The following is a 15,295-nucleotide window of genomic DNA, read 5'->3' on the forward strand; positions in this document are numbered from 1 at the left end:
AGAGGGGAGTGACAGAGGCAGTGTGACACGGAGTCTTAGGCTGCGACCCACCTGCTGGCCATTTGTCAGCAGGATCTTCTGCTTCCAGTGACTGGAGCAGCGGAGAGCGACACCGCAGACAGGGGACACTGTATGTATTATGTACATGATTACACATATATGTTGTCTAGAAAAAATACACAACAAATGGGTAACACTGTCGGTCTATTAGAGAAATAGCTGGATGGCTGACGGACGGACGTGAGGGAGAATTTGCAGTAAAAGCCCTTTTAAGTTTTTCAATTCCTAAGAATCAGAACATACGATCTATTCAGTTATTCTTTTCTAACAAATAAAAAATAACAAGAGCAAAGAGAATTGCGGTGGGGGTGGGGGCCGAGGGGATGTGCCCTGGTGGCTCACTGGGTGGAGCAGCCAACTCTTGATTTGGGCTCAGGTCATGATCTCAGGGTCCTGAGATCAAGGGGCTCTGTGCTCAGTGGGGGAGTCTGCTTGAGATGCTCTCCCTCTGCCCCTCCTCCTACTCATGCTCTTTCTCTCTCTCTCTCTAAAATAAGTAGGTAAAATCTTTTAAAAAAAATTGGGGGACAGCCCGGGTGGCTCAGCGGTTTAGCACCGCCTGCAGCCTGGGGTATGATCTTTGAGACCCAGGATCGAGTCCCACGTCGGGCTCCCTGCATGGAGCCTGCTTCTCCCACTGCCTGTGTCTCTGCCTCTCTCTCTCTCTCTCTGTGTGTCTCTCATGAATAAATAAATAAAATATTTTAAAAAATAAAAATTAAAAATTAAAATTTTGTAGGCTGCATCTGGGTGGCTCAGTCAGCTGGGGGTCTGACTCTTGATCTCAGCTCAGGTCTTAATCTCAGGGTCATGAGTTCAAACCCTGTGTTGAGCTCCACGGTTGGATGTGGTGCCTACTTAAAAAAAATAATAATAATAAATAAATAAATAATTGACTTAAAAAAAAGAATTTTGTAGTCAGATATATAGTATTTTACTTCACCAAATTTGAGAGGAGAAATTTAAGTATCTGTTGAGAACTGGTCCTGACTTGTGTTTTTGCTTTTGACTGAAACTTGGACGCTAAATAATAGACGTCACATTTCCCTCTTTTGACAAGTGAAAAAGAAGTTTGCATACAGTTTGTGTTTACTCTCTTCCAAGACTGTGTTTTAATGACTCACCCAGTAAACAGAAAAATACTTCCAATTCGCAACTCATTTAAAACAAATAAACAAAGAAAGCTATGGTTCAGAATAAAACATCCGTATACAAGCTTTTTTTTTTTTCCCTTTCCAATTTAAGAAAACACTCCTCTTACATTCACATTTAGGCACTGCTCAGAAAAATTTTTTTTTAAATCACATTGCAGGGCAGCCCTGGTGGCTCAGCGGTTTGCACCACGGTCAGCCCAGGGTGTGATCCTGGAGACCCGGGGTTGAGTCCCACGGCGGGCTCCCTGCATGGAGCCTGCTTCTCCTTCTGCCTGTGTCTCTGCCTCTCTCTCTCTCTCTCTGTCTCTCTCTGCATCTCTCATGAATAAATAAATAAAATCTTTAAAAAAAAAATCACATTGCAGAGATTTCTCTAGGAGAGAAAAATAACAGAGTAGGAGGTGAAGGGTACCAGCCTAAGAGACGTTGAGTTGGTCAGGAGTGGGACAAGCCTGATTCCCATGGTCCACGGAGTCTGGCTGCAGCCAAAAGGTGATGTTATATGAGAAGAAAGAAAACCACACACACACACACACACACACACACACACACACACACACACAAATCAGAAACTTCCAGGGCACCTGGGTGGCTCAGCAGTTGAGCGTCTGCCTTTGACTCAGGCCATGATCCCGTGCATGGAGCCTGCTTCTCCCTCTGCCTGGTTCTCTGCCTCTGTGTCTTTCATGAATAAATAAATAAATAAATAAATACTTAAAAAAGAAAAGAAACTTCCCCAGCCCTGTTATTGAAATCCAAAAGAGCTTAAGGAAAATTGCTTTTACAAATTACTAAATATGAACTTTGGTGAGACTTGAAAAGATACTAAGAAAGAATTCAAATCAAAACCACAAACTAAAAAATAAAAATAAAAATAAAAAAACCCACAAACTATCACCTCACCCCTGTCAGAATGGCTAAACTCAAAAACATAGGAAACAACAAGTGTTGATGAGGATGTGGAGAAAAAGGAACTCTTGTGCACTGCTGGTGGGAATGCAAACTGGTGCAACCACTGTGGAAAACAAAGTGGAGGTTCCCCAAAAAATTACAAACAGGGACACCTGGGTGGCTCAGTGGTTGAGCACCTGCCTTCAGCTTAGACCATGACCCTGGGGTCCTGGGATTGAGTCCCACTGTTGCTCATGAATAAATAAATAAAATCTTTAAAAAGAAAAATTACAAACAGAACTACCATATGATGGTCCACTACTGGGTATTTACACGAAGAATACAAAAACACAAATTCGAAAATATATATGCAACCCTATGTTTATTGCAGCATTATTTTCAATAGCCAAATTATGGAAGTAACCCAAGTATCCATCAAAAGATGAACAGATGAAGAAAATGTGGTATCTATATGTACAAGGGAATATTACTCTTCCATACAAAAGAAGGAATCTTGCCATCCGCAATGATGGACGGATCTAGCGGGTATAACGCTAAGTGAAATAAGTCAAAGAAACAAATATCATACAATTTCACTCATACATAGAATTTAAGAAACAAAACAACAAGGAAAAAAAGACAAACTGGAAAACTGACTCTTAAAAGAATAAACTGGGGGTTACCAGAAGGGAGGTAGGTGGGGGGATGGATGAAATAGATAAAGGGGATTGAGAGGACACTTACCGTGATGAGCACTGAGTCAATTACTGAATCACTACATTATACACCTGAAACAAATATAACCTTGTATGCTAATTACACTGGAATTTAAAAAAAAAAAAAAAAGATAGTGAGAAAGAAAATTGCTTTTCTTTAAAATTTCTTCCCAGTCTCCTACTTCTCCCAGTTAGGAGTCAGAATGTCATTACTATTCATTTATTTTATTACTGAAACCCAGGCGTTCTTTCTTTCTTTCTTTCTTTCTTTCAAATTTATTAAGTTTACGTTTCAAAATTCGAAAGGCACAAAAGCATTTACAATAATGGTTTATCTCCTATCTGTCTCCAGCAACCGACATTAGTTTCTTGCATATTCTCTTCCAGAGATATTCTATATGCAAAGAGGAAACCCTCCCTTTTTTTTCCCTCCACCTTCCCGCCTCTTCTCTTTTGCACAAATGGTTGTATGGAACCAAGTCCTTAGCCTGAAATAAAAATCAAGGGATCGTTCCATAATTTTAACTCCTTCTATGAACACATTACTCTTTTCTATCAAGAAGTCTTCAAAAAAGCTAAGTTTCTTTTCCATATCTCCCATATCACTCAAGGTTAAGAAAGAGTTGTTTGGAAGAAGAAGAAGAAGAAGAAAAAAGATCTACAGAACTAAACTGCATACAATTACATGACAAAAATCAACTCACTGAATTTCTGGTCCAAGATTCTGATTCCTGGAAACAAAACAAAACCAAACCAGTATAGAGATCTTCCAAGTTCCCACCAAGGGCAGTGGCGCAGAGGTGACATTAACACCCCGTGGAGACCCAAAGGCTCCTCCCGTGAAATTCAAGAGGGAAGTAGGAAGCTGAATTTGAATGTCTGGTTCTTGTGGATTAGCAACAAGGAAGTGAAGGCAGATGAAAAGAAAGCGAGACTGCCTCAGGTCTGTTAATCAGTAACCTGGCTGTGCCAGCCCTAAACCAGATCCTTCTGGCCTTCGGTGGGGATTGATAATGAGCGCGCACCTGAGCGGCCGGGCAGGTGCAGAAGTCCCTTGGCGCGCACAGAACCAGCCGCAAAGAACGGAGGCTCCCGGGCGGGTAGGCCCCAGACCCGCGAACCCAGAGAGCCCTCCAGGGCCGATTCCCCAGGTGGAGTCCACCTTCCGTCCTCCGAAATCCTCAAGCCTCTCTTTCCCCCTAGGGTCCGACACAGGGAGTAAAGGCCCAGGACAGGGGTCTGCTTGTGAAGCCTGGTTTGCTACCAAGAGCACTGGACCCGAGGTCTGCCGGCAACACCGAGGTTCAAGTCCCCGCTGGGCCCTGTAAGTGTGGACATCCCTAAGCTCCAGTGTCTGCGTGGGGAAACCAACTCAAAAATACTACAAATCGGCAACCAGCTCAGTACGATCCAGTTTCAAGTTCCCAACCCCGATGCGGAGCTGTTCGGGAGCACCAAAGCTCCAGCTGGAGTTCAGAAATTTTCAGCAACTATCCGAGATAATTCTGATCTCTAATTTGAAGGGCATTACAGGAAGACACCCCCTGGTTCATTCAAGCAGTAAGTCTCTCAATACTAGCTCAGGAAAATAAGGACACAAGGGTTATATGCGATAAAGTCAACATCTACGTCTGGGGAGGCCAGAAAACACACATTAAGATCACGAGGGGCCACCTTCGACCACCGCAATTCGACAACAATCTAGAAGTGATAAAGAGCGGGCCACTTTGATGTGGAAAAGCCTTTGCAGAAGACCACCAGTCGCTTCTAAACAAATAGCCAACATGGTTTATAAACAAAGTCTTGACTGTTTTTCTGGAGCCTGAATTTATAACCTTCTAAACTCCACATGGCGAATGCAGCTTCTCCGCTCAGCGAAAAGCAGATCAGAAACACTTCTAGCCGTTTGTACTTTGGATAGGATGGTGAGCCTGGAAAGAAAACCAACTCCATATTCTTTGTAAATTGAGAATAAATAAATAAATAAATAAATAAATAAATAAATAAATAAATAATTGAGTCTTTGATTCCTGAGTGGCAATGTGACATGACAGACCACACAGGCAGTAGGACCGCAAATTCCATGTCCCTTCCAGCCTGGCTTAGATCGTGGGCTGAGAAATCAGTGATGGGAGAGAACTCCTGCCTCTGGGTTATTGTGGGCTTTACTTTTTATTTATTTATTTATGTTCAGATTTTATTTTTATTATTTTTTTCACAAGAGTCACAGAGAGGGGGGCGGGCAGAGACACAGGCAGAGGGAGAAGCAGGCTCCACGCAGAGAGCCCGATGTGGGACTCGATCCGGGGCTTCCAGGATCACACCCTGGGCCCAAGGCAGGCGCTAAACCGCTGGGCCACCCGGGCTGCCCTATTGTGGGCTTTAAAGAGGCAAGACAGGAAATGTCTAGGCCCGTGGTTGGAACATGCTAATGTTCGTTTTCTCCTCTTCTTCCAGAACTGCTTAAGATATTTACTAAATAACCAGAAGAAGTGTTCCCCATTACATTAAATCATAATGATGTCAGAATTCCTCAGGCCAAAACAGACTAAAAAAACAGAAGAAAAGACTTTTGCATATATGCAAACCATGTGTTCGTCAGATCCACCCATGTATATAACCGAACATGTAATCAGAAGGTGCCCACTGTCGATCCCACTTGATGAAGTCAGATTAGATCATATGACACTGCTGCTGCCCACACCTACAGTAATTCAAGTCTAGAGCACGGTTTCCTATGAGCCTGGCCTTGGTTTTCGGGGAACAGCAGGACTGTTAGAACCTTGCCCTGTAATTTTCTGACTGTAACAGGGCGCAGGTGCTTAGCTTAGTGCATCCAAAATGCAGAGTTGGTGAGAAAGTTAACCTGGCTGTAATAAAGGTTCTCCTGGTTGTCCCCTCTGCGCCCATCCTGTCCTCTTCTACTTTGAAGCACAGAAGACAGAGACCCTGATGATAATAAGACCAAGCTGTGTAAACTTCTTCGTGGGCTTCTTAAAATGCACTTCTAATTCGGCACACCCTACCACAGCAGTACTGGATTTCTCCTTAAACAAAAATGGTCACGGGCATCAAAGAGATGTGAGTGAGTGTCCACTGAACTGTGTCTAAATGATTTTCCTTGTGAGCGACGCCAGCCTGGAATAAGCCCCTACGAGTGAGAAGAGAAAACATGCTTCCCAGGCAGAGGAGGCATTGTTCAAAGTAATGAGTTCTGCACCACTTGGTCCACACTTCACAGCTGAGTCTGATTTTCCTAGACAAAGAGCAATAACCAAATGGGGATGCTCTTCAGCAAGATTCTCTGAGCTGATAATTGTTAAACCCATGAGGTGGGGGGGGGGGGAAGGAAACGCCTGTCTCCCTAACTTTCCATGTTCTGCGAAAGAGGAAGGGCTCCTCAACCTTGGTCAGTGTTACGCCAAGGGAGGTGTCATTGCCATAATGGATTTCAATAGAGTCTAAACTCACTAAAAATGCCTAGAATTAGGCCAGCTCAAAAGTTAAAATGTTTAAATGCCCTACTGTACTCCTTTATCCGTTTCCCCCCTTCTATCATAATTTTCCTTTTTTCCTCCCCGCAGAGAAATAATAGTCATGATCCTTCAAGCATGCGGACCAACACTATTCTTAGAAAGGAGCTGCAGGAGGTTTATTATGTCATGAAACATGGAGCCAGAACAAAGGACTACTGAATCACTCACCTTATCTTCATCTAAGAAACCTGAGAATTACAGGGTTTTTCTGTTCCTCCCAAACTCAGTACTGTACTTCGGAAGACAGCAAATGTTAGGGCCCAGTCTGTACTACAAAAATGTAAAAAAAAAAAAAAAAAAATTAAATAGAATTGGTGCACACAATTCTTCTCACTATACATTTTTTTTTTTTTTAAATCTAAAATACTCAAAAGCAGTCTTTGGGGTATTTTTTTAAATCCCAGTTTAAGCGTTTGTTTCTGAATCTAGATGTAGGACTGCTCAACACTTAGGGAGAACAGTTGATTTAGAGTACTCTTATCTGCTCTGAAAACCTGAAACAGCATGAGAATTATTTCAGAACTCAACTCTGAGTTTATGGAAGGCAGGGCTCCGGATTGATTTATCTGGCCTTATAGATGGTTTTCAATAAAAATTTGACTAAATGAATAAATTAAGCAGAAAACATTTAATTAAGAGTTTTCCCAATTACATCATGGCACACTAACACAAAGCACCACTATAATATTCTATGTTTACAATTCTATCCTTCTAATTATTTGAAGACTGATTCTAAAAATAAGTTTAATTGATACTGATGTTGTGAGAAAATGTATCTAACAGAAGCCAGGACTTTCACAGCTTTTATGCAGAACCTGGTGCAGCTATAAATCCCGGCTCTGCCCATCAGCCTTCCCTCCCTTTGTCTCCTTCCCATGCCTCTCCCCCGGCCTTCCCCCAAGCACTCCCAATCTCATTATCCCATGATCTGCTAAACTGCAGTTTACCTCCTGGAACCAGCAGAAACACATGTCACTGAGAATTAGGGAATTGGAGCCAGTTACAAACCACCAAATAGGGTCACAAAGTATCTGAACCTGAAAATTAAGAGTTTTTTTCTATTTTTTTTTTTTAATTGTGAGAAAAGGGAGGGGGGGGAAACTTAATTGGACTTTTTTTTTTTTTTTAACACGGGAGCTAGATGGATTGCATAACGTCTAGGCATTTATAATGAATGGGATGGGAGAGAGAACCTTAACAGCATGTTATTTGCTAATCATCTGAAAAGTAGAATTACGTTGACTTCGTCAGCTGCCGGTGGGGAAGGACATTGGCTGAAAACTTCCACCGCTGATGAACATTTGCTATTCTTGAAAGCAAATGGTTTAAAAGTAGGATACAGCAGGAGGGAACCCCTAGTGCTTCAGCTCCGGTATCTTTATGCCACGCTTCATTCCAGAGGGGGTAACTCCATTTTCAAACTTTTATTGGTTATGTTGATGTTAATGCACGCTTGCTTCCCGGCAGCGAGGCATGTTAACCCTGCTGACCACCGACCAGCAACTGAGATGATGCACGAGCAACTGAGATGATGCACGCAGCTCCTGCACCCCCCTGAGGCCTGTGCCTCCTGCCAAATGCTGACCTGGGCTAAACAAACCAGATCCCCCACCACCACCACCACCACCACCCCTCGGAAGGGACAGAGCTGTCAGGACTCACGATTTCAAGCAAAGCAAAAGTGACACTTTTAACGGGAGGCTTGAGAAATCGGACTGGTTCCCATCAAGGCTTCTGGAAACATTCCCTGCAGATTAACCCCAGAAGTGACCATCTGGGGCAACTGGGCAAACCACCCCTCCCCACTTCTGGCAAACCCTTTGTTTCTCTGCGCTGGCATCTCCGTGGGCGGGTCCTGCAGCTCGGCGCCTCCCGGGCCCGGGCCGCTCGGGGGACACAGGTGCCCGGGCCGCGCGCCTCGCCAGGTGCAGGGGAGGCGCAGCTCTGCAGCCTCACTGCTCGGGGGCAGCCACCGCGCTGCAATTGTTTCTTTTTAATGCCTCACCTCCAAGGAGATGAGCTGTACGGGGGGCGGGGGGTCCCTGCGGCCGCCCCAACGAGCAAGCTCTCACCCTTTCCTTCCCGTCTGCGCTCAAATCAGAAAAGCGCGGCGGCGGGGCTGGGGACAGGCTTCTGCCCCGGGGGCTTGGTCGTGGCTCCAGTGCCGAGCAGCTACCGTGAAAGCCCCGTCGGCAGCTCGCCCCGAGGTGCGGACAACAAAGGAGGAGGAGGAGGAGGAGAGAGGGGGCCGCGGACGCCGCGCGGGGGACCGGGCTTAGGGGCGAGCCGGGGGCATCGCGGGCTGGCGGCGCCGTCGCCATGGGAACCGCGCGCAGGCGCAGAGCGGCGCCTTGCAGCCGGGCCCCGCCCCGCCCTGGCCACGCCCCCACCGCGGCCACGCCCCTCGCTCCCGGCCCCGCCCCCCGCCGGCGGGCCGCTCCGGGGCTCCGGTCCGCTGCCGGGGAGGGTAATGGGGTGAATCCTCCTCCGTGCGCTGAGCCTACAGGGCTCCCCCAGCCACCGCGAGGGGCCCTGCGCGGGCTCCCTGGGCGCAGGGGCAGCCGCGAGACCCCCCAGGTGCAACGGGCAGTGCACCCCGCGCGCTGGGAGAGGGGGGCCCGCCCGGGGGTCGGGGGTGCAGGGACGCGACCCCGGGACCCCGCGACCCCGCGACCCCGCGTGGGGGGAGGCCTCCCGCTGCAGAGCTCCAGCCTCCGACGGGCGACCCGACTATGAGATCAGGCGCGGGCGCACGCACAGGCACATCTCAGAGCCCCTCGGAGCCCCCCATCGAGCCCGGTGCAGGGCCCGGCCTGCAGGGGGGGCTCGGGGATCCCCACGCACCGCAACGCGGGCTCGCCGGGTCCCGCCCGGGCTGCGGACGGAGCTCGGGCCACCTGCTCGTCCGCGCACCTGGTCTGCTCGCCCTCGGCCCCGCTCGCCGCCGGGTCCCCCCCCCGCCCCGCCCCAGCACCGACCTGCTCAACTCCGAGGTTCAGCAGTTGAGGATTCCCGGGGTCCCGGGCGCGGGAGCAGCCTGCACAGCGCGGCCTGGGGTCTGCGGCCCGGTGCCTCCCGGCCCGAGCAGCCCCGCCGGGGGGCACCGAGCAGCGCGCAGCCCCCGACGCCCGCGGAAGCCCCGAGCCGCCCGGGCAGAGCGGGGCGCCGCCGCCGCGACCTGCTTTCTCATTCAAATCCCGACGCGCTCGCCGGAGCCCCCTCCCTCCCGGCCCGCAGCTCCCGGGCAAATCAGGAACTGGAGCTGCGGAGCGCGGACCGGAGCCCCCGGGGCCTCCCCGCGCCCCCCGCGCCCCCGGGGCACCCGGCCCGCCCGCGAGGCCCCCCGCGCTGCCCGCAGGTCCAAGACACCTCCTCGGGGCTCGGTCTGGAGCTGGAGCCTCGGGGGCTGCAGGACGCGGGGCTTCGGGGACGCCGAGCTGGAAGCGGGAGCGCAGCAGGAGCTCCAGGGTCAGAGCCTCACCTCCAAGGGCGTCGCGGGCCGCGCACCTGCCGTTACCTGCGCTTACCTGCCTGGGCGCCCCTGGGTGGCTCGGCGGGTGAGCGCCCGCCCTAGGCCCAGGCCGTGACCCGGGGGTCCTGGGATCGAGTCCCGCGTCGGGCTCCCTGCATGGAGCCTGCTGCTCCCTCCCTCTGCCTGCGTCTGCCTCTCTCTCTCTCTGTGTGTTTCTTATAAATAAATAAAATCTTTAAAAAAAAAAAAAAAGAAGAAGAAGAAGAAGAAGAAGAACGAACTAGGGGTGGTAGAAAGGGAGGTGGGGGGTGGGGGTGACTGGGTGGCGGGCACTGAGGGGGGCACTTGATGGGATGAGCGCTGGGTGTTATGCTATATGTTGGCAAAGTGAACAGCAATAAAAAATATTTATTTTTTAAAAAATTCTTAAAAGAAGAAGCAAGCATCTATGAAGCTGTTGTGACCGAGGAGACCTGCCTTAGGAGGGACTGCGGGTAGCACTTACTCCCCTCCCCGTGCCCCGCACATCTCTTCTTCCAGATGCTTCTCCTAAACGGCTCAGTGACTCAGTCGGATTGACGGGCCGGGCCGGCAGCGGCGGCGGAGGGGCAGGGCACACAGTAGGTGCGCAGCTAGCGGGGAAGCGCGGGGAGCCCCCGAGCGCGCGCGCGGGCCCGGCAGCCGCGGGGGGGATCCGGCCCCTGGATTCCAGGATTTGCAGTTCTCAGCCTTCATTCAACCTGCCCCATTGTTAGTTCAAAGCCTGGCTGGGAGGGACTTGGAGTCTCCGCTCCTCGCTCACCTTCAATTTAAAACTCTCCACCAATAAGAAGGTCCTAGGAAAGCTGGCAGCCCCGGGTGCGCAGGGATTTTTCTGGGCTTAGTGACAACATAAACTAAAGTCATTTTCTTTTTCATGCGTGAATTTGCTCAGGAAGCTGCAAAGCGAGCGAGGAGAGCAGGGCGGTTAGTGCAGGGGGGTGGGGGTGGGGGTGGGGGTGGGGGTGCACCGTGACCTCCCAGCGCAACATCTAGGGTTTCACCTTTTCATCCCACTTAGCCGATGCCATAGAAACAACCCATTTGTATTATCCAATTCAACGGAGGCAATTACAATGTCACAGCAAAGCACCATGGGCGAGGAGAAACTTTATCCTGAAAGCAATCCTGGACTCAAAAAAGAGAGAGAGAGAGAGAGAGAGAGAGAGAGAGAAAGCCACCAGAGTAGTCCCTTGAATTTCTTCATGCCAGGGTACCAAGAAAAATCCAATTTGGAAAAAAAAGACATATAAGGTTCCTTGGCTCCAAAGAAAGAAAACTTCCTAAGTCTTTTTTTTTTTTTTAACATGTCCATAGGAGAATCCTCAATGTATAAGAGATTAAACAGGTAACTCCTCTCCTACCCCCCAATTGCTTCTCGCTTTGCATACAAATAGATGGTTTTTAGAGGTTTGTTTTGCTGGTCATCTCCATGGTGAACAGGAAGGCCGAATAGAGAATAAGACACACACACACACACACACACACCCCAAGAGGACCCCGCGCACACCCACGGAGGTGACCCACTCCAAGCCTCCCGTCTTGTCTTTCTTAGCCCTGAAAAACCACAGATGCGCGCCTTAAAGTAAGCCCAGACACAAAATTCACAGCAGGAGCACTTGTTTGTTAGAGCCTTTATTTTGAAAGTGTTAATCGATGACCACAATTTTACAAGCTTTGAAACTTTCTCTCTAGGCAATACTTCAGACCTACCGAAATCGAGGCAAATACCCACACAGCACTCCCGCCCCCCACCCCTTCTTTTTCAAATCGAGCCTTGGAGATAACAGCCCAAGCCCCATCTGCTGGCCCTTCTCCCTCCCTTCGTGTGAATCATACTTAATCATGGTCTTAAGTGTTGAAGACACGTGAAGATATCCATAAATCTTTTCATGTAGCTTCTCCCTCTGAGGTTTTTTTTCTTAACACCATCAATCAGGGAAAAATCACTAACTAAAACCAAGAAAATATTGTCACACTGCTAAGTGCTTGGGAGCCAGACAAGAACTACTTTTCCCCGCCTGTGACTATCCCAGGGAATGATAACAAAGGGATTAGACAGTGGGTAGTAGGCAGCCTCTCTAGGCTACCCAAACCCTCCCATGGTTACCGAATAGTCAATAGAAAAACAAAACAAATAACACCCCCTTCCTTGACCGGTTACAAGGGAACTGGGGGAAAAAATGGGATTGGGATTCACACTTCTTTGGGCAGGTCCTATAGCGTAGTACCTTTTTTGAGTGGTCTCTGGGTCACCAAACTACAGGCTTTTTTTTTAAGGACTCACCCCTTTTCCTGCTCCAGGAGTATAAGGGACTCCTGCTGGCAGCTCAATTCAAGGTTGAAATCAGACCCGCTGGAAAGCCTGGGGTCCAACCCTCCTGGCTTCCCCAGGCGGCGGCTCGGGGACCCCCCTCCGCGCAGAGAGTTCCCCAAGGCCCTTTACAGCAGTCCTTTGACTTAACCTCGTCTGTGCAGTAAAAGGGCCATGAAAGCACCGATTTTTCTTAAATGCCATTTACTGGTGAGAGACCTCCTTCCCCACCCCCACTCTCCTCTGGCTTCCAGAGCGATGACTCTCATTAATTATACTGGCACAGCACCGCCTGGCCTCCCTCTAAATAGCTGCCAGACTTCCACCCGTCACCCCTGCCCTGATCCCCAGGGCGCCTGACACAGGATCAGCAACTCCCGGCCCGTAAAGGTGCCCGAGAGCTGGTAAGCGGACGGACGTGCTCGGAGGGGGGCCCCCGTGTGCTGCGTCATCAAGGGCTTCTTGGAGAACCAGATTCTTAGGAATCTGGGTTGAAAGCTGATGTTTCTGGCGGTACAAAAACGGGGCTTTCAGTTGCAAATACAGTCGTACTGGAGACACTGAGATGTAACCAGCAAACATCTGCAAGTCCCCTCCATCAAGCGGGCGAAGGAGATAAATATTCTATTTCAATCGATGCACCAACAAGTCAGATAAAACCACCAAAGGGCTTAACGGGGATGGAGAAGTTCTCTCTCTCTCTCTCTCTCTCTCTCTGCACATATTTCGTGAGCACTTGCATGTTCCAGACACTGCGCGATGGTAAGTCCCAGCTGGAGTTCACCGGGTACCCCCGAAGCACCGAGCAGTAGCCCTCCTTCGGGCCCACCTTTACGAATAACAAAATACAAATACAAACAACATACAAATAGCAGAACCGCAACCCACTCACTTGAGGGAAGCGCCCGGGACTGACTCCCATCTTGCAACAGAGAGGAGAGGATCAGTGCCTCAGCCAAGCACCATCATCGTTGCTTTCCCACATTCATTCTCACTCTTGAGCCTACTCTTTTTCTCCCTGGTTTTGTCAATGTTTTGACCTTATTCTTTCCTATTATAGATGAGCTTTTCCACTGGCCGGTGGGTGGAGAGAGGGTTACCAGGGACAGCTCCATGACCTCAGCTCGTGATCCCAGGGGAAAGAGGCCTTGTGGTGGCGGTGGGAGGGGATGGTGGTGTTGGTTGGGGGGGGGGGGGTGTTTTGTTGTTGTTTTGTTTTTTGATTTTACCATCTGTAAATACGATTGTAGGAAAGGATCCTAATTGACCTGGTTCAGGTCATGTGTCCATCCACAGGTCAACACCAAGTAGAGTACATGTGTGGCCAGTCTCTGATTACTCACCCAGCCCTACGGCCAGGAGCTGGGGCACTTGGGGTAGCAGCCCCACCAGAACTGTGTGGGGTTAGGGAGGATCTGGCCCCCATAGGAAGGAAGCTGCTCTTCCCAAATGAAGGTAGCAGTGGAGTCTGGGAGATAAAAAGAGCAAGGGTCCCCAACGGTGCCACCTCCTGAACCTGCCACCAAAGAAAGCCCTGAACACCTTTGCATACATTCCTATGCGTATGACAGAGATTTATAAAAAAAAAAAAGAGAGACAGAGAGAGAGAGAGAGAGAGAAAAGAAAATTCCTGTGTGCGTTTGGAAGAACTGGGTGGGGGGTGCAGCGTAAATGCCACCAATCTTTCTGTCCCCAGCTGCAGACACATTCATCCCCGCAAGTAAGCCACTGTTACCCTCAGCTGGAAACGTCCAGAAAGGAACATAGGCAGGACGGCTGATCTTGGGAAGAGTTCCCAAAAGTAGAAGAGTATGATGAAACCCTATGTATGGATCCCCCCAGTTTCAACAATTATTAGTATTTTGATCATCTTTTATCTATTCAGGAATGTGAGAAATTCACTGAAGTACTTTGCTTCATAAATTAACACATTCTGGCAGGGCTGTGCTCTGGGTTAACGGGAGGAACGCACGCCTGCAAAACAGCTAAATGAGACTACAGATGAAGCTCTTAGCAAAATGCCTCGCGCCAAGTGAGCGCTCAGAGTTGTCGGGTGCTGTTTCAGGGGTGCCTGGCTGTCTCAGTTGGTGGAGCACGCAACTCTTGATCTTGGGATTGTGAGCTCGAGCACCACGTTACACGGGAGAGATTACTTAGTAAATAAATTACTACTGTTACTGGTAACCTATTTAAAGCTTTTATGTTTTTTGTTAAAGATTTTGTTTATTTATTCATGAGAGACACAGAGAGAGAGGCAGAGACCCAGGCCGAGGGAGAAGCAGGCTCCACGTGGGGAGCCCGATCCCAGGACTCCAGGACTCCAGGATCACGTCCTGAAGGCAGATGCTCCACTGTTGAGCCCCCCAGGCGTCCCTATTTAAAGCTTTTAAATGCTAGCAAAGTCCACACATTGAAATGTATTTGGCCTCCAGAGGAAAACAAACGTAGGGCTGACTCCTTGCCAATAGACAGTAACATTTTTAAGTGCTCCCTCATTTTTTTAACGATTTATTTATTTGAGAGAGAGCACAAGAGCGAGAGGGGGCAGAGGAAGAGTGAGAATCCTGAAGCCGACTCCCCGCTGAGCACAGAACCCAATGTGGGGCTTGATCCCTGGACCTGGAGACCATGACCTGAGCCAAAATTAAGAATCAGCCACTTAACTGAGCCACCCAGGCGCCCAAAGTGCTCCAATTTTAAATGGCTGGTTCATATTTTCTCTAGAACAAGCCTATACAATTGTTTGCCCTTTCTATATGGAAATATCAAAAATATTACAAGCAGGGGCGCCTGGTCGGCTCAGTCAGTGGAACATGTGGCTCTCGATCTCAGGGTTGTGGGTTCGAGATCTCTGCTCTGGGTGTAGAGATTGCTTATAAGTAAAAATCTTAAAGTGCATCTTTTGTTATATTTGTTATATATTTGTTATCTATTTCGCCTTACAAATACAGAGATGCAGTTTAAATTGTTTGCCAAGCTCAGGAAAGAGCCCGGACTAGATACTGGAATTCGGAACTCCAGGCTTCCTACTTTGATACCGTCTAGGTGAAGTCCTTCAATTCAACTAAGATTTTCTTAAACCCCAGTTATACGTCTTAAGAGACATTCAGTTC

General features: G+C 49.0%; 1 protein-coding gene across 1 annotated transcript in view; it reads right to left on the reverse strand.

The window, feature by feature from the left end:
- PLCH1 (phospholipase C eta 1) overlaps window positions 1-8,645 on the reverse strand; it is a 200,123-nt gene extending 191,478 nt beyond the window's left edge. The window contains exons 1-2 of the mRNA XM_072727221.1: window positions 8,430-8,645; window positions 6,526-6,627 (exon numbers count right to left, since the gene is read on the reverse strand). The gene's annotated coding sequence lies outside the window, so the exon portion shown is untranslated. The remainder of the gene's footprint in view (window positions 1-6,525; window positions 6,628-8,429) is intronic.
- Between the last annotated feature and the right edge of the window lie 6,650 nt (window positions 8,646-15,295).

This window comes from Vulpes vulpes, chromosome 11, assembly GCF_048418805.1.
Source record: "Vulpes vulpes isolate BD-2025 chromosome 11, VulVul3, whole genome shotgun sequence".
Taxonomy (NCBI): Eukaryota; Metazoa; Chordata; class Mammalia; order Carnivora; family Canidae; genus Vulpes; species Vulpes vulpes.